Below are 18,694 nucleotides of genomic sequence, written 5' to 3' on the forward strand. Positions count from 1 at the left end.
GTGTCTAGCTCTCTAACTCAGCAGTAGCTCCACAGCCCACATCTCTGAAGATTTCACATACAAATCTTTAAGTACAAGCTGGGAGATGTGTGTTAATGGCACAAACAGAATGCAAGGCCTTTCTGAAAGGCCACCTGAGATGGTCAATTTGAATGGCCAACTTAATTGGATTGAGAGACACCAAGATTGGTGAAATTCCAATCCTCCTCCCTCTATCTCTCAAGGGCTGGGATTCTTCTATTTTTATGTTAATAAATTTATCAAGATCTTGATTCTAGAGATACTTGGATATGAGCACTCTGTCCAAATGAATGGTTTAATCCATTGATGGACTCAAATTTGAAGCCTCCTAGGAGGTGATTGAGCTATAGAAGATGGGGCCTGATTGGTGGCATGTCTGCAGAAGTTCACCTCTGCTTCCTGTCTGCCATGGTCACCAAGGCTTCTGTCCACACCTCCCTCCCAACCATGATGAACAGGAGCCTTCCAACAACCAACTAACCCTCTGCCCTCACCCCGCTCCTTTTAATTTGTTCTTGGGAGTATTTTGCTTCTGCTACACCAAAATCTAACATAAGCATCAGCAGAGGTTACTGAAGCATTTTACACAGAAGGAAAGCAAACACCACTATCAAGAGAAATATTTAATGCACTGGAGAGTCACTTATTTCAAAAGAATAGCCAAGTAGATATATCTGTAGCAGAAACAGAAGAATTATGTAACAACCGTCCCAGTTTTCTGTTTTCTGTTGTGATGAACACAATGATCAAAAATAACTTAGGGAAAGATGGGCTTTATTTCAGCTTACACTTCCATGTCACAGTATATCACAGGAGGTCAGGACAGGAACTGGATCAGAAACCATGAAAAGCTCTGCTTACTAGTTTGCTCACTGGCTTCATGCTCAGTTAGCTTTCTTATACAGTCTAGACCCACCTGTTGGGGGATGGTGCTACCAACAGTGGGCCAGGCCCTCCTAAGTCAATTACCAATCGAGAAAGTGTCCCCCACATACAGACACAGGCTAATCTTTTGGGGGGCAGTTCTTCACTTGAAATGCTCCCTAGTTTATATCAAGTTGACAAAAAAAAAAAAAAAAAAAAAAAAAAACCCTAATCACGATGATAGTCATTTTGAAAGTCAGTACCTGGGTGATCAAGACTAAGACCAAAGAGTATTTCTCCAAGCCATTACAACTAAAAACATATGGACAGACTATAAAGAGCAATGACTTAAGAGTAAGTAACAACTCCAGAGAGACTTCTACAGAAAGGAGCCAACAGCCTGTCGTCACAGACCTTTAGTCCCAGCTACTTGGGAAATGAAGGCAAGGGGATCATCAGTTAAAAACCTTCCTGGACTCCTTCTGGTGGAGTGAAGACTGGCTCCATGGTGGCAGTTCTTCATGGTCCAAAACCTTTTTCTACCTCTCTTATATGTGTGTGTGTGTGTGTGTGTCTGTGTGCGTGTGCGTGCGCGCGCGCGCGCGCATGTGTGTAGTGAACACACACACACATATCATCAACAACAAAGCCATATAATCTATAATAGAACAGGCAAACTGGACATCAAAATCAAAACTACATACAACAGATAAGGATGGATGCATACTATTTTAGGAGGTGACCTGAAGGGCTTCAACTGGCCCGCAGCCAGATTTCTGAAGTAAGAAGAGGGAAGAGTAGGGAAGAGAGAGGGGAGAGGAGAGGTAGAAGGAAATTAAAAGGTAGGTTCCTGATAAGACTATGAGTTAGACCTTAGGAAAGACACAGAGATTGCTCAACAATAGAGAAGTGGTTGAGATCTTCATGAGCAAACTGGGAGTGGGGGGATAATGGAGGGCAAGGGTCAGGGAAAGAGAGCTTAGGGGAGCGGGAGGTCCTATCTGGATCAGGAACAGAGTGGGAGAACAAGGAAAGAGATACCATGATAAATGAAGACATCATGGAATACGAAGAAGCAGAGTGCTAGAGAGGTCACCAGAAATCCACAAAGATGACTCCACTATAGACTATTGGCAATGGTCAAGAGGGTGCCTGAGCTGACCTATTCTGGTGACTGGATGACTGAACACCCTAGCTGTCATGATAGAACCCTCATCTAGTGCCTGATGGAAGCAGATGCAGAGATCTAAGGCCAAGCCACAGGTGGAACTCCATGATCTAATTGACAAGAGAGAGGAGGGCTCATATGAGCAAGAGATATCGAGACCATGATTGGAAAAAGTACAGAGACAACTAGCCAAACTAGTGGAAACACATGAACTGTGAACCAATAACTGAGGAGCCCCATGGAACTGGACTAGGCCCTCTAGATAAGTGAGACAGTTGTTTAGCTTGAACTGTTTAGGGGGCCCCCAGGCAATGAGACCCGGGGACCTGTCCTTGGTGCATGAGCTGGCTTTTTGGAACCTAGGGCCTATGCTGAGACACTTTGCTCAGCCTTAGTGCAGGGAGGAGGGGATTGGACCTGCCTCAGCTAAATGTACCAGGCTCTGCTGACTCCCCAGGGGAGACTTTGCTTTGGAGGAGGTGGGAATGGGGGGTGGGAGAAGGGAGGACAGGGGATTCTGTGGTTGATATGTAAAAAGAGTACAAAATCTCTTAATAAATAGAAAAAAAGACTGAGTTAGAGCTGTATTTTACCTGTATTATTATTATTATTTTTACTTACTTTATAGCAAAAAAAAATTAAAGAAAGAATGAATGAGAGAAGGAATGAAGAAAGTAGGTAAAGTCTAAATAGAATTTCTCCGAGTTAAGAATATCTGTCTCAGAGAGGCATTGTGGAGGGTTTTATTCTTTTATTTACTTTTTTCACATATTTCCTAAATTATTCCTGGTAAACATGTATGACATTTATAAGCTGAACAAAAGCAGTAAATACTCACTTTTAAAGCCCCTTCTAAGCAGCTGTGACTTCGAAGCCTGGGCTGTGGAAAAGATACTGATATTTAGACACCCTGGCTGGCTTGGAGTAAGCACTGCCTCCTAGACAGGCTTCTGGGGAAGCTGATAAGGGAGGGAGAGGATTTTAATTTCACTGTCGGTGCCACCACCCCAGGCCTCCGGAGGTGAAGGCTCCAGGAGGCGCAGGCGGTCTGTCACCTCCCTGGGGACACTGCTGCAGCTGCAGATAAAGGCCAGCTGCGTTCTCACTAAGCTCCCTCCTCCCGCCTGGGGCCCATGGAGACAAAGGTATCCCTCGAAGTGCGAAGTGCCCAAGATAAGGACAGAGTCCAACTGAGGCAGGGGAAGAAGGCATGGCAACATGGGAGGAGAGCGGAGCCACCCTAACCTTGGCACTTGCTGGCTGAAAACCAAGAACTTCAATACAACTGACAAGGTCAGAATCACTGTGAAGATCACCTATGGAGACACTGCTCCATTTTCTCAGGGAGATCTCAAACAATGACCTTTCAATATCTCCTAATCAGCACTCCTCTCATGCCTAAACCTGAACAATGCACCTTCCAAACCACCTCATGGGTGTATTTACAAAAGGAAAGGCTAAGGTAAGAAAATAGGTGAACTACCTTGTATTTTTAAAACCCCGAACATGGTAAATTACAACCTTGGAGTGATGTGGTTTCAAAAGCTGAAAAATTACTGTTGTGTTCACACTATTCCTGGCGAGATATAAACAAATGTCTATCACCCCAGATTGGGAGCCCAGGACAAACCGAAGTAGAAATACCACCAAATTCCCACTTGGTGAGCCAATGAGTTTTACTGGGGTTACTTACAGGAGCAGAAAACACTCAATGTATCACCAAAAGTCCATGCCAGCATGGGTGACAGCTTACAAAAGCTAGAAACCTGGAGCATGCTGCACAGCCTACAGTAGAACCCCCCAGTGAGGGCCTGGGAGTGTGGCTCAGTGGTAGAGCACTTGCCTACAATCCACAAGTAAGTAGTAAGAATAAAAACTCCTGAAAAGAATTTGTGGCTGCAAAGACTGATTGTCTGCTTAGAATCTCAGTACTGTAGAGAAATTGGAATGTTGCAGATCTGAAGGCTAGTTATCTTATCTAGGACTAGCTCTAGCCTCCCCAGAATAGCCATTCCTTGCCCACCTCTGTGTCTGAACTAGCATCCTGTGAGTAATAAATAAGACATTTTAGAATCTATTAACTTAACAGAACACTAGCTTCCACCAACCCAAAATCTCAGATAGCATCTTGGAGCTATAGAAAACTTCCCTGTCTCACTGTACCTGCCTCTCCGATGTAGCCACCAATGTATCTTAAACTTTACTTGCCTTGATTTATGATTCCCTTTGTTCTATAAAACTTCATGAGAATGCTTCCACGTTGGAGCATGGAATTAGGGGTGACCTGAATCTATGTTCCTGGGCCATGGCCACTCAATAAGACTCTAGATTAAACTCTCTTATTTCCTTTAAGATGAGAGTAGTGATTTTTGCATCATCAATGGAGCTGAGGGCATGGCTCAGTTTTATAGCATTTGTCTATATTCTACCAGTGAAGGACTGGAGTGTGGTGCAGAGTGCTTGTCTAGATCCACCAGTGAGGAGCTGGGGTCCTGACTCAGTGCAGAACACTTGTAATTTCAAGGTCCCAGTTCCATTCCCACCACAACCAAAGAAAGTAAAATTTAACACTGGCAATTGATGTTCTAGAAGGCGTGGAACTCTTAACAGTCTTGTGTCCTCACAACTGGAGAAACTGGAGCCTCAGAGGAGTTGATTTGCTTGGAACCAGATACCCAACTACTCAAGGGGAGGAGTCACCACACTGACAGACCATCTCAGGCAGGCTTACTTGAAATCTAAAACCCACAAATAGAATCAAGCAGCTCCTAAAGTTGTGTCCTGGCAGGGCCTCTTGGAGACCAGATGCTGAGCACCCTACCTTTTGAGAGGGTCCTCCAATCCCACTCATTGGTTGAGGGTTATGTAAGAAAAGCTGCAGGATTCTTTATGTGGCCCCATCCTCCAACCTCCCACTTCCAGAGCTTAATTATGGGATATTTAAGGATACATACAAGTTTAAGGACCTTTGAAAGACCAAAATGAACCAGCAGAGAAAGGCCTTGTTTTGTTCCATCAGCCTTCCTGCTTGCTCTTAAATCTGTTTCCAGGATAGGATGTGTAGGAGCCAGCTCTGCACTAGACATATTTTATGCCATCAGGAAAAACACACAGTTCTCTGAGCAGCAGGGACCCTCTTAAGATCTAGGCAGGAGGCAATCCCAGGGCAGCTATTCCAGCAAGTGGGAAAAGACTCCAGGAAACCCTGTGGATCTCTGAACACAAACAAAACTGAGGTGCTCCCAAAAGAAGGTAGGAAGTTTCTGGCCAGCATTCCAAGTACCCCTAAACTGACAATCCCAGACCTTAGCCCAACCCATGCTGACTAATTTCGTTTTCAATCCCACTGGACAGATTTTAAAAACCTGGATTTTTTTTTTGTTTGTTTTTTTGCTTTTGTTTTTTATTGTACACGACACAACACACATGCACACACACGTGCGTGCACGCACGCGTCTAAATCCTTTAATAGTTGCAACTATTTAAGGTTTCGGCACTCCCTGGATAAGAGTAAACATGTCTGCAGGTGGTGCTTAACCTCGGGGATATCATTTGGTCTCTGAGCTGCCTGGATGTCTGAGTTCTGAAATCAAGCAATCATGCTATAACAACAACACAGGATGACACATTTGTCCTATCTTTTCTGCATGGCAGACACTTGTGATAAAGCCAAAGCCATTGGCTTGCACCTCGTTGAGACTACCATGTAGTATGGTACTTTGCGTCCCTCCTGGCTTAGCCTGAAAGTCAGCAGCCACTGTGGAGTGAGTGAGGAGGGGGAGGTCAAGAGGGACACGGAGAAAGATTACTGGGGAGTAAGGAGTTCATTAGAAGACTCATTAATGCCGTAGACAGACAGAGAGGCAACAGCACAATGGGAGTTTCTGAGGAGAGTTTAGGCCTTAGAGCCAGAAACAGACGGATAGCACAGTGACATTCTGGAGAGAAGAGTTAGAGCCCAGAAGTTGGGTCTGTCCCCCGCCACCACCACCCTACACCCCCCCCCCCCCCCCCCCCCCCCCGGTTTTATACCTTTTGAGAGTGGAGGAGATTTCACAGCACAAGCCTGAAGCCAGGTCACCAACACCCTTATGATGTAAAGTCACTTCTCAGGCTAGAGATCCTAGAACCTGAGAGTCTGTCAGCTAGGGACTCACAATGTCTCAGTAGGGAGCCTGTTGGGATCTGTGAGAAGAGACTGCTGTAGATAGTATGGCCTTAGCAGAGACTGGATTCTAAAATTATATTCTTACAACCGAGCTGTCCTCATGGATGCAGACAGCAGCCCATCACCCAGAGGCTGCACAGACTCTCCATGCAAGTCACAGGGCTTTCTTGTAAGGACAGAGAATCAGCTTCTGAAATGGGCGCTAGACCAAGGTGTGTGTGCGTGTCAGTGAGGGTGGGGATAGTACCTAGAAGCAGGAAAGTGAGGACAAAGCCTCTCTGTGGAGAAAGCCTCCATGACCTTTGGAAGGACACTTCTGAGAGGCACTCAGCATGCCACTTCAAAAGGTCCTCCCAATACGGAGCTCACATCTCAACAGTGTGCTTTGACATGCTGAAGATGAAACCTAGAGCACTGCACACACATTAGGTAGGTGCTGTACCACTGAGACACATCCTCACCCTCTCACTGGTGGACAGATTCTAGGCAAGTGTTCCACCGCTGAGCCACACCCCAGATCCTTTCATGTGGATTCTAGGCGGGCAGATTCTGGTTGAGGATTTAGAGAGGGGTGAACCTTTCTGAGTCCCCAACAAAATCCTGTCCACAGAGCACCTAAGGAGATGAAAGAGCTCTTTGTGGGGACACACACACACACACACACACACACACACACAGAGAGAGAGAGAGAGAGAGAGAGAGAGAGAGAGAGAGAGAGAGAGAGAGAGAGAGAGCAGATCTGTGTCCCAGGGGATTCTGGACATAGCACCACCTAGGCTCTCAGGTCTGAGATCAGGTATGTGTGTCTTGTCACTCAGAGAGATACCACACTAGGGGTCAAGACCACTGATCCTTCTTCACTGTCCTTCCCAGGGCTTGGCTACAGCGTCAGCTCTGTCATCCTCTGTGGCCCTGGGTCTCATCTTCCCATGAACCCAATAACAGCCAGGACATTGTTAAGCTCTTCCTGGGTAACATTTTTCTTAACTTTTTTTTAAATATTTTATTTTATAATTAATTTAATTTTACGTATCAGCCACAGATTCCCTGTCCTCCCTCCCCCCACCCCCAGTCTCCCCTCCCCAAATCCACCTCCTATTCCCACCTTCTCCAAGGCAGGTCTCCCCTGGGGAGTCAGCTCAGCCTGGCAGATTCAGATGAGGCATGTCCAATCCCCTCCTCCCTGCACCAAGGCTGAGCAAAGTGTCTCAGCATAGGCACTAGGTTCCCAAAAGCCAGCTCATGAACAAAGGATAGGTCCTAGTCCCATTGCCAGGGGTCCCCCTAAACAGTTCAAGCTAAACAACTGTCTCACTTATCTAGAGGGCCTGGTCCAGTTCCATGGGGGTTCCTTAGTTATTGATTCATAGTTCATGTGTTTCCACTAGTTTGGCTAGTTGTCCCCATGCTCTCTTCAATCATGGTCTCGATATCTCTTGCTCATATAATCCCCCCTCTCTCTCATAGATTGGACTCTTGGAGCTCCACCTTGGGCTTGGCCTTAGATCTCTGCATCTGCTTCCATCAGACACTAGATGAGAGTTCTATCATGGCAGTTAGGTTGTTCGCCCATTTATTTGATCACCAGAGTAGTAACAGGCTTTTTCTGTACCACAGCAACCCAATGGTAGGTTATAAACTGGCTCAGCCATTATGGAAATCATTATGGAGATTCCTCAAAAAACCTAAAAGCAGAACTTCAGATGACCCTGCCATACCACAGAGATTCCATTCAAGGTGGAAAATGATTTTTGCAGTCTCAGCCCAGTGGAGACCCACAAAGAGACAGCCACAGGCTATCACCCTCAGGACCCAAAGTTTAGCCATCAACCTCATTTCAGGAAGAAACTGGCCCACTTGCACTCTGCCTTACTCCTCCAGAACTGTCCGCTATAACCAAGATGTCTGGTTGTCCATCAGCAGATGGGTGGAGAAAGACAATGAGGTGCATGCACACAATGGAATTTTATCTACCATAAAGAACCAGAGACCATCATGTTAAATGAAATAAGCTAGACTCAGACAAACATTGAATGGTTAGTTACCTCACTGTGGAACCTATATTTAAAAAGTGGAGAGGGTGAGCACAGAAGTAGAAGAAGGAAAGAACTAGAGAGAGTGTGATGGGGGTTTGACTATGATCAAAGTGCATAATATACATGTATGAAATGTCATAATGAGGGTCTGGAGAGATGGCTCAGTGATTAAGAGCCCTTACTGATGTTGCAGAGGACTCGGGTCAGTTCCCATCACTCAAATGGGAACTCATGGATGTCTTCGGTTCCAGGGAATCTGATACCCTCTTCTGGCCTCTGGGAGCACTGCACACATGTGATGCACATGCATATATGCATGCAAAACATTAATATATATATACATATACACACATATATATGTATATATATAAAATAAAAATAAATCTTTTTAAAAGAAAATTTCATAATGGAACCCATTACTTTTTTTTTTTTTTTACAATGAGTATATACTAATTTAAAAAGGATTTTAGGAGTGGAAAGATGGCTCAGAGATTAAGAGCACTGGCTGCTCTTTCAAACAGCTACGTGCCCTTCCACATAGCTGCTCAAAACATCTGTAATTCCAATTACAGAGGATCTGATACCCTTTTCTGGCTTTTGCTAGCACCAGAGATATATATAGCTCCAGGCAAAATATCTATATATACAAATAATTTGTTTAAATAAAAAAAGAATAAAAAGGATTCTTAAATTGCTCATAGACAAATCAGAGTCTGCAACCTGGGACTTCTCCAGGTGAGGGCTACAAGGCTGTGCTGAAGCCACCCTGGACTTCACTGCAGGGTTCAGCTCCCAGCTGAGCTAGCCCTGCTGTTCTCTACCCCATTTCACAAGGAACAACCCCAAGGAAAATAATAGTTGCCTTCATATGAGAGGTAGATAGTCTGATTTATTTCCAGGGCTAGGGAGGGTCTTGAAGGTGAGTAAAGGCTTCGCAGGAGAGCAGGGGAAATGATTAACCATCAGGGAGTTTCACAGACTGAGCTCCCACAGCGAATTTACTGCTCTGGGAAGGACCTGAACAAGGACTGTGATAAACCAAGGGCTACAGGTGACTGTGAAAGAGAGTGGAGAGCTTGGCATCAGGAGAGATTTGTGGAAATGTCTCAAAAAGGAAGAAGTAGTTAAAAAAAAAAACACTAAAATCATTCCCAGTAGTCATTGCTTCCCCACGGCACTTCCGGAAAGAAGCCTGCTGAGCATCATCCCAAACTTTAGGGAAAGATAGTCTGGGGGATTCTACCCCCTAGGGGGCTACCCACTGCTTGGGAACTGATAAAATGATCACCTGACATCACAACATAGTCCTGTATACATCTGCCACCATACCCAGTACTCCCAGCTGTTCACCACTCACAGCCTCCAAAGGATGACCTAGTTCCCATGTGAAGAACATGAGGTTGGCAGAGGTAAGGAACTCTCTGGAGGTCAGAGGTCCAGGTCTATCTAACACTACACAGATCCATTTAAATGCTGTCTGGTTGTTCTCAGCAGAGGTCACCTTGGATGGGGCTATGCTGAGATAACTGGAGTTTCCACAGTTCAAGAAGAATGCACAAAGACATCCAGCCAGGACCATGAATTCCTCGGGTGCTTTCTCTGCCACTGCTCAGTTCTTGATGTCACTGTAATTCTTTCCAATATCCAATTTCAGTAACCATCACACTTGATCCTGAGGAAGAAGAGAAGATCTGCTCAGGCCCATTTCATACACAGCAAAGCTGAGGTGAGAGGAGATCACCTGGCCAAAGCCTCACATTAGAACTGACACACACCAGAGTCCCCAAGTTTGGCCACAGAGAGGCTCAGCAGATAGCAAGATTCCAATAAGACCTGGTTTGGGAGCGCCTGGTTCCCATTCTCACAGCTCTCGGCATGGGTGACAAGAAGAGACAAGCTGACACGAGGCAGTTCTGGGGGCAGTGGGAGCAAGCAGGAGCTGACAGGTCTCTTCTGGGCCTGCATCTGCTAAGCATCCATCTGTCCCCATCCTGGAGTCTGGGATCTCAGAACAGTGAGGCTTGGAAAGGTTATCCTGAGACTCTGGGCACCAGGGACTTAGTCTCCTATCTCCCCAGGGCTAGTGTCTGGCTCTATCCCTTTCCCACACCTATCTGCTGTCTGGTGGTGTAGCTGATATCCTCCAGGGACCCCTGGCTGGCTCCCATTTTCAGTAGGTTTCCTTGAGCAGCCTAGAACCCTCAGACTAGCTATTCAGGAGAATGTCCCCCAGGGTCCAGATCATATTCTAGGAGAGACGTGGTGGTGCACACCTTTAATCCTAGTACTGTGGAGGCAGAATTAGGCAGATCTCTGTGCATTCAAGGATAGCTTAGTCAGGGTAGTACATTTAAGGCCAGCCAGATATGTCTTGAACTATTGAAAAGAACAGAAAAAGAAAGATCAGATTCTACAGGAAGCCTGCTTGACTAGATTGAAAGATCCCAAGCCCTTCTGCAACTGACAATGTATACAGAATGCTATGGAAGTGCCCTGCATTGCCCTCTTTAACCTTCAGCAGCCCCCAGAGAGGCAAGGTGGGGCAGAGGAGAGGCCATTCATACTGGAGAGAGGTAGGGGTCTTTCTCACCACTACCTAAGTCCCTGGCCAATTCACATCCCCATACGATGGTGAGGCCCAGGCTCCCTTCCATAGTGTCTGACTCCATTGTCTCCCCAACACAGAGCTCCAAGGGAGAAAGGTCAGCCAAGTGATGCTCTAGTCCCTTGAAATCACAGTGTACAGGAACATAGTTCCCTACCCCACCTCCCTCCCACCCCTCTGCACTGGGCAGAGACACTTAGCCAAAATGAACATAAACACAGAAAATGAACTTCAGGCTGGCTGGCTGATTTCCTACAGGAAATGGATATAGTGCTTGAACACCTTTAAGCAGTCCTTGCAAACTGTCCCCACCTAAATGAAGTGAGATCCTGGAAGTTTCTCCTTAAAGATGAAGACACAGGCCCAGTGTAGTGGCACAGACCTCTAATCCCAGCATTCACAAAGATGAGGCAAAGGGATTTTGAATACACTTGTAAAATCTATTTTTAATCATAAAACCCCACAACTTCCAGTGTTACATGAAAATGCACAGGATGTATCCTTTTGTCATAAGAAAAATAGAAGTGATTAATTAATGCTCAATTTTTAAAAAACTAATCATTTAGGGTTTAAGATTTAGTTTTTTATTTTTTAATTCTGTAAAATGTATTTAATTTTATGTGTGTGAGTGTTTTGTCTGCACGTATATACCACATGTGTGCTTAGTACCTGCAGAGATCAAAAGAGGGCATCCTAATACCTGGAACTGGAGTCACAGACAGTTGTGAGGTACCATGTGGGTGCCTTTAGTTTATGTCTCCAGCTTTTTGTTATTATTTATAAATACATATGGGGGTACAAATGCGTGTAGGTCCCCATGGAGGCTAGAAGAGGGCATCAGATCCCCTAGAGCTGGAGTTACAAGTGGTTGTTAGTCACTCAACATGCATGCTGGGGACTGAAGTCAGGTGCTCTGCAAGAGCAGCAAGTGCTCTTACCCACTGGACCATGTCTCCATTCCTATTATCTAGGGATTTAACCTAATCATTCAGGTACAAGTCCCTTGCAAAATCCCTGGGGTTACAGAGCTGGCTGTCCCCATCACCACTTCCAAATGCATGGCCTCATTCCTCCAAAGGCAGATGTTGGGGGAAATCCATAATCTTAGTTGATGTCATTATTGAATAAGAATAAAATGAAACAACTCAAAACTTCTGGAAAGTGTATGAATGATAGGAAAACAGGAGCTAAGAAGAGCCCTATGTCTTTTTGTTTGTTTGGGGGATCTTTGTTGTTGTTGTTTGTTTCTGGAGATAGGGTCTCTCTAGGAAGCTCATGCTGACCTTGGATTCAAAATCCCTTTGCCTCATCTTTGTGAATGCTGGGATTAGAGGTCTGTGCCACTACACTGGGCCTGTGTCTTCATCTTTAAGGAGAAACTTCCAGGATCTCACTTCATTTAGGTGGGGACAGTTTGCAAGGAAAAAGTAACATAGTTGCTTTTTCACAAACTGTTACAACCTATTAGCTTTTAGAACCTTACTAAAATGAACATTGTAGGCATTTTCTTAGAAAAAATGTCTTTTTTTCTTTCTTTTTTTTCAGATAGAATCATACTAAGTGGTCTGGTTAGCTTAACACTTCTATGTAGTCTAGGCTAGCCTAGAACTGACAGAGGTCCACATGCCCCAGCCTCCAAAAAATGCTGGAATTAAGGACAGGGGTCACCATATTTTCATGTTTTTATATTATTTCTTTTCTTTTTTTTGTTTCTTTTTATAACCCACTGAGTCCAATTAGTGTTGTCTTACACTTATAGGGATAGGACCATTCACTGGAGCATGGGCAGTCTACCAGTGGCCACACTCCCAAAGAAAAACGAGTAAATGTGTTTTCTATGTAAAACAGTAAATGGAGGCAACCCATCATCAATGTAAGAGGCAGAAGGATTCATGAATATCCCTGACCTTCCTTCAGAGAGTGACCCACTGTAGCAGTAACGCCTGCGTTACCGATAACCGCTCACCATGTCCGAGCGAAGGGCTGCGGATTAAAAAATAGAGACAAGAGACAGCGAGTCATTTGCCATGGCTGAATGCCAAATGCGGTTTATTGAAAGGGGGAAGAAACCTTAAATACAGGCTTACAGCACAAATGGAGGATCCCCTGAGGGCAGAAGTTCGCTACCAATGGTCTACAATCTAGACCCAATGTTCTGCATTCTTGCATCTAAGTTGTTTACACCAAATACAGGATGCACCTAAGTTGTTTACACCACAAGCAGGATGTAGGAACAAAGAACCTCCGGTAAGTTCTCCGATGATCCTAAGGTGAGAAGGACACCGATGATCCTAAGGTGAGAAGGACACCGGCAGGGAATCTGAATAGGGAGGACACCTGGTCAGCAAGCGAGGCTGCAGCCACTCACAGTCGGGGGTCAGGGCCCATGGCGCCCACAACCCACTAACAGGAAACCAAGATAGTATATACAAATATGTATGTATGTATGTATGTATGTATGTATGTATCACCTCCCCCCCACACACATACCCTCTCCATTTTTAACTAAGCTTTTCAAAAAATAACATCCATGGCTTGTTAAGACACAAATCAATGATCTGACTAGGAGAAACAAGCATAACACAAAGACAAATTTACAGTAGTAACTAGTGGTTGACTTTGGCTGCCACCCTAAGTGGATTCATAAAACTCATAAAGTACAATTTGGACTGTAAGAGATCCACATCTGAGTGGCTGAGTCGCTGTGAGGATATGTGTGCCTTCAGTGTGGGCAGGCACAATCCAACGGTAGAAAACTTGAATTCAAAACAGAGGAAGGGGACTGAAGTCTTTCCTGACACTGGAACACTTCTGTCCTTGACTTCAGAACTGCAAGCTTTCCAGCCTTTGGACTCTTTAATGTACACTTCCCGGGGGGTTCTCAACCTGCAGCCTCAGAATGAGAGTTACACTCCCGGCTTCCCTGGTTGTGAGGCCTTGGCCTCAGACTGGACCATGCAACCTATACTCCAGGGTATCAAGCTTTCAGACAGTCTGCTTAGCATCCATGATTACATCAGCCAATTTCCCTTTGGTATCATCACATAATTATTCTACTGGTTCTGCCTCTCTGGGAAGCCTAATAAATAATTAATAATTAAATATTAATTTTATTTTACAAAAATGCCAATAGGCAGAAGATGGTGACCAAGACCAAATAATCTGACCAGAAAGCTCAGATTTGGAACTTTGGGGACACAGCATAGTGAGACTTCAGCTGGTAAAGGGCTCAGCCATTCCTGTGCATCCCACCTAAGGGCTGACCTGAGACTTGGTGGTCTTGCCCTTGGGAACTCGGGACAAGCTACTGTATCGCATCCAGGACCATGGGCTGCATCACTGAAGATGAGATTTCCCTCTCATGATTTTAGGGGAGCCCATAAACTCTGAATGCTCAGTGCCGGAAGGTGAGGCTCACAGAAGCCCAATGTTACGTCAGGCCTCTAATGCTGCCCACCAAAGAATGATCTCTAGGAACTGAAGCTTGAAAAAGACTAGAAAGTTTCCACACACATCAAGAAGTAAGTCCAAAATAATAATAACAGATGCTGAGGAAGTAGGAGAGGAGGAAAAGGAAGAAGGGGGATGAAAGATGGAGGGAGGGAAGGAGAAAATATATGGAGAAAGCAAAGGAAACAGCTAAAATTCCATCATCTCTTAAATTGAACATACCTGTTAATTAAGTCTAAGATTCATTCACCATCAACTTCAGGGCCCTCTGGGTCACTGTTATTTCACATCCCCTCCCTTGGCCCACAACAGCCACCCACCTGTAAGACACCTCCATTTCTGTCTTTGATTATAGTTAACTTAGTAACTATTCTGTTTTTAAACAGCTTTATTAAGGTGTAATTTACATACCACAAAATCACTCAAAATTCCTGTTACTGGGTGCAGAATGAGCAATCTGTTGCTAAATAAAGGTTTTAGGAACAAAGGATTCTGTTGTGTTTGGGGACTGTCCCTGAGAAATGGCTCTGGGACTTGATGCTTGGATCCCTTCCTGAGAAAGAACGAAGACCTCTGATTCCAGGAGGCAGAGCTGACTGTGTGCCCAGGTTCTAGACACTGCAGCAGCTGGAGGAGTCCCATTGCATTGCACAAATTATTTCTCTGAGTGTAGCTGAAAGGGATTGTAGGCTATAATTAGAATAATGCCCTGCAGGATTACATTCACAAATGTAATTACATAATCGTTTAGAACTAGATGGCACTGTGAAAGAGTTTCCTGAGGAGTGGGTGAGGGGCAGTACCAGCCCCCCTGTGGAGCCAATGATGCAGAGACCTCTTTCTGATACCATATTAGCCTAGAAATAAAAGCAAATGTGAAGATCCTTAACTCCTCAGCGGGCTTGCCCCAGGCCTCAGAAGACCATATATTTGATGGGGAATGTAGAAGCTGAAAGGTAACCCACACTGGAATGTCAATCAGTGTTCACAAACCCTCAGAAGGGAAATGATGGTCGGCTATTCATGTTTGTTGCATGGAAATCTTGCTGGTGGCATCAGCACGGTGGCAAGTTCTGTGAACCAGTCACACCAGAAACATGCAGATAACCTGCTGTCTTATTCTTTCAAAGCCAGAGGGACACTCAGTATTTGGGGGCTTTCCACATACCATCTATTGAAGGAACTGAAATGCTTGAGTTTTGCTCAAGTGTGACATTTTACACCCCAAATCAGGGTGGCAACAATCACCTGGAGCTGTCAACTCTGATAGAGCTGTTCTGTGTGCTTTCCAAAACTTTGTAAAGTGTTCCGTATGTTTACAGGCATAACTGAGGAGGCATATTTTCTTACTCCAAGTGTCCTACATTTAGGTCCTGAAAACAAAATAAAATAAAGTAAGTTGCCAAATAAGTAGAGTACATCTTGTGAAAGCCATGACGATAAATCACATTAATTTGGACCCCATTAATCTGAATCATGCACTAATCCCATAGGCCTGGAGAAAGCTTAGCATTGAAAAAAAAGAGTTTGCTTCCTAAGCAAAGGAGGGTGCTGTGACAAGTTATAGGAAGTGTAACATCCTCAGAAGCAGAGGTAGTCCTTAAAGAAAGCCTGCTCAGTAAGATATGCCTGCCCAAGAGTCCTAATCCCAGGCTCACTCTGTGCCTCAGCTATCAACCAACATGCTAATTTACAACAAAGTGGGCATCTTGGGGACCTCCTTAAGCCTAACCATTGATGTAGCCTGAGGCCTGGAGAAAAGAGGGAGTCAACAGCCCAGCCTGGTGATTCAATCATCCATTTACCATCCAGCTTCCGGTAGGTCTCAGGTTAGCCTCTTACTGGAAGACTTTAGACAAGTTGCCTGACGGGGGGAGCAGAAGGCTGGGGGCTCTCACTCACTCACCAAGTTTACATAAGACTGGCCTAAAGAAGTCCAGCTCTGTCCTCTGTGTGAGTCCAGTGCCTCTCCCAGATCTTTGCAAATTTCTTGGGCATCCTCCCACCCAATCCTCACCGCATGGACTAAGATGCGACACAAGCCCTTCTCAGCTTACACACATACCTTTGGGAGGCTTTGCGGAAAGTCAGCTTCTCAAGAATGTGACCAGTCTTCATGATCCCCTTGGCAGCATGGAGATGCTCTCCTGAGAACTCATTCAGGTGTTTCCTGACTTCATTGAAGACACAGAAAAGAATTCAGGATAAGCCACTATGAAGCAAAGTTGGAATTTGTTAAGAAAATGTTGGGTTGGGCCTGGTAGCCCAGGCCTGTAATGCCAGGTATTCATGAGGGTGAGGCAGGAGGATCACAAGTTCAAATGCAGCCTAGGCAACTTAGTGAGACTCCATCTCAAAATTTTAAGAAAATTGTGTGTGTGTGTGTGTGTGTGTGTGTGTGTGTGTGTGTGTGTGTACATACATAGTTCAGTAGCAGAGCACTTGCTGGCATGCATAAAGACCTATATTCAATGCAAAATACTTCAGAAAAGGAAGTGGATACAAGGCCTAATGAAAGGGCAGTTGTACACAATGAAGGACAGGTACAAGCTTCAAGAGAGATTCTCAGTTAAGTATGAATATCCTAACAGAACTATATGATTTTGGTGGCTTTTGAAGTTACTGTGTTCAAAGGATATAAAAGATTACACAAAATAAAGATTACAAAAAACTCCTAATTACATTTTCATTAGTCAATTAGATTATAAAGAGTTTATAAGGCACACTGTGCAGGTTTACAGGCTGACAAGATAAGTAAGAAACATAGATCAGGGCTGAAGAGATAGCTTACTGATTAAGAGTACTTGAGGCTCCTGCAGAGGACCCAAGTTCGGTTCCCAGCATCCATGTCAGCGGTCTCACAACCGTCTGTGACTCCAATCCCTAGGGATATCATTCCCTCTTCTGACCTCTGTGAGTACCTGCATATATATGGCATTACACTCATGCTCACATAAATAAAAAATAAAAAGTAAATATTAAAAAAAACCCAGGGTCAAAGGAATTCTTACTATCCATAGGTCAGAAGGAGGTCAAGGCAAGTTTTGCCTATAGTCTTGGTTTATAATTTTGTTGATTAGTTTCTCAGAAAATGACAAGTTTATAGATGAAAAGGGAGGAAGGTCAAACTCAAGGGCTATCCTGTGTTTTGACCTTAAATACGGCTCGTTGCTATTTTAACATTTTTTCTTGAAGTGACTCACAAAAGGAATTTAAAAAAATCTTCACAGTGATTTTTGCTGCTTTTGTTAGTTTTGCTGAAATTCTTTTTTGTTTTGTATTTTCTGTCCTGGGGCTTGAACCTAGGGCCCAGCACAAGCTAGACAAAGGCACCACGACTAAGCTGTGTCCCCTGCTCTCTTTATCATTTTATTTTTCATTTCTGAGACAGGGTCTGGTTAAGTAGCCCAAGCTGGGCTTTACCTCTTACCTCAGCCTCTACCTGGGACAACAGGCCTGTGCCACGAGGACAGGCTAGAAGTTCCTGCCTGTCAGCCAGCAGGGATGAGAGGCTCTTTTCCCTTCCTGTGTTTCCCAAACTTTCCCACCTTTTGATCCCACTTTGAGCCAATCTTGGGCTGTGGAGAATAGGAGATGTAATTAGCTCCAGGCAATGTCCCAGGAAAGGGGCTGCAGCGAAATCTTTGGGCAGCAATGAGCAGAGTAGGATCTGGCCAATATACATACCCCATAGGAAAGGAAATATTGTTCCAAGTTTCCACAGAAAATCTCAGGCTGGTCCTCAGCATCCTGCACCCTTGTTTCCAAGGGTGTCCCTTGCCAGCAATTCTCAGGGCCCTCACTCACCCTGACCCCATCTTGACTCCCTGGCTCTTTCCTCTTTCCTTTGTCTGTTCTTACCTTAGTCCTCCCTCTGTCTCTGGGGCAGCCACAGCAACAGAAGCTCACTCCCTCTGAGGAAGCTCTTCCTCCCTCCATTCATTGTTTCCGTGGCTGCCCATCCCTCCAGTCAGTAGGAAAATGATCTACACACTCTTAGAGGGAAGCAGGGAGGAGTCATGACCTACCTGGATTCAGACTCTTCCTCAGCCTGCTTCAGTTCAGGGGATGACTGAACATTGAGGGCATTGGAAATGGAAAGCAGAAATTTGGAAACACATATTTCCACAAGGGAGCAGTTCCACAGGCTGACAGTCTCGGGCTGTGACTGAACTCAAGGAACATGAGAAACGCTCGCATAGAGTGTGTCTTAAAGACAACCTGACTGCCAGTTCATTCCAGAAGTACAGAAAAAGGGAAAAGAAACTGAGAGAAGATGATGTGGTGGGTGCAGAGGGGAGGAGAGTTGTAGGTGGGGCACACACTGAAGGAAGGGTGGAGGGTGGAGGTAGAGAAGGAGAGAGTAGGAAGGGAAGAGGAGA

At 44.9% G+C, this 18,694-nt stretch overlaps 1 long non-coding RNA gene across 4 annotated transcripts in view; it reads right to left on the bottom strand.

The window, feature by feature from the left end:
* The window catches only part of LOC114708990, a 55,830-nt gene that overhangs the window by 12,719 nt on the left and 24,417 nt on the right, over nt 1-18,694 (bottom strand). For 3 of the 4 annotated variants that reach the window (XR_005089969.1, XR_005089967.1, XR_003736869.2), the window contains 3 exons: nt 17,104-17,890; nt 16,378-16,486; nt 13,193-15,685 (listed from right to left, as the gene is read on the bottom strand). This is a non-coding gene — a long non-coding RNA (uncharacterized LOC114708990). Of the gene's footprint in view, nt 1-13,192; nt 15,686-16,377; nt 16,487-17,103; nt 17,891-18,694 lie in introns of those variants that run through there. The other variant, XR_003736870.2, reaches the window with a different exon arrangement.

This window comes from Peromyscus leucopus, chromosome 1 (genome assembly GCF_004664715.2).
Source record: "Peromyscus leucopus breed LL Stock chromosome 1, UCI_PerLeu_2.1, whole genome shotgun sequence".
NCBI lineage: Eukaryota > Metazoa > Chordata > Mammalia > Rodentia > Cricetidae > Peromyscus > Peromyscus leucopus.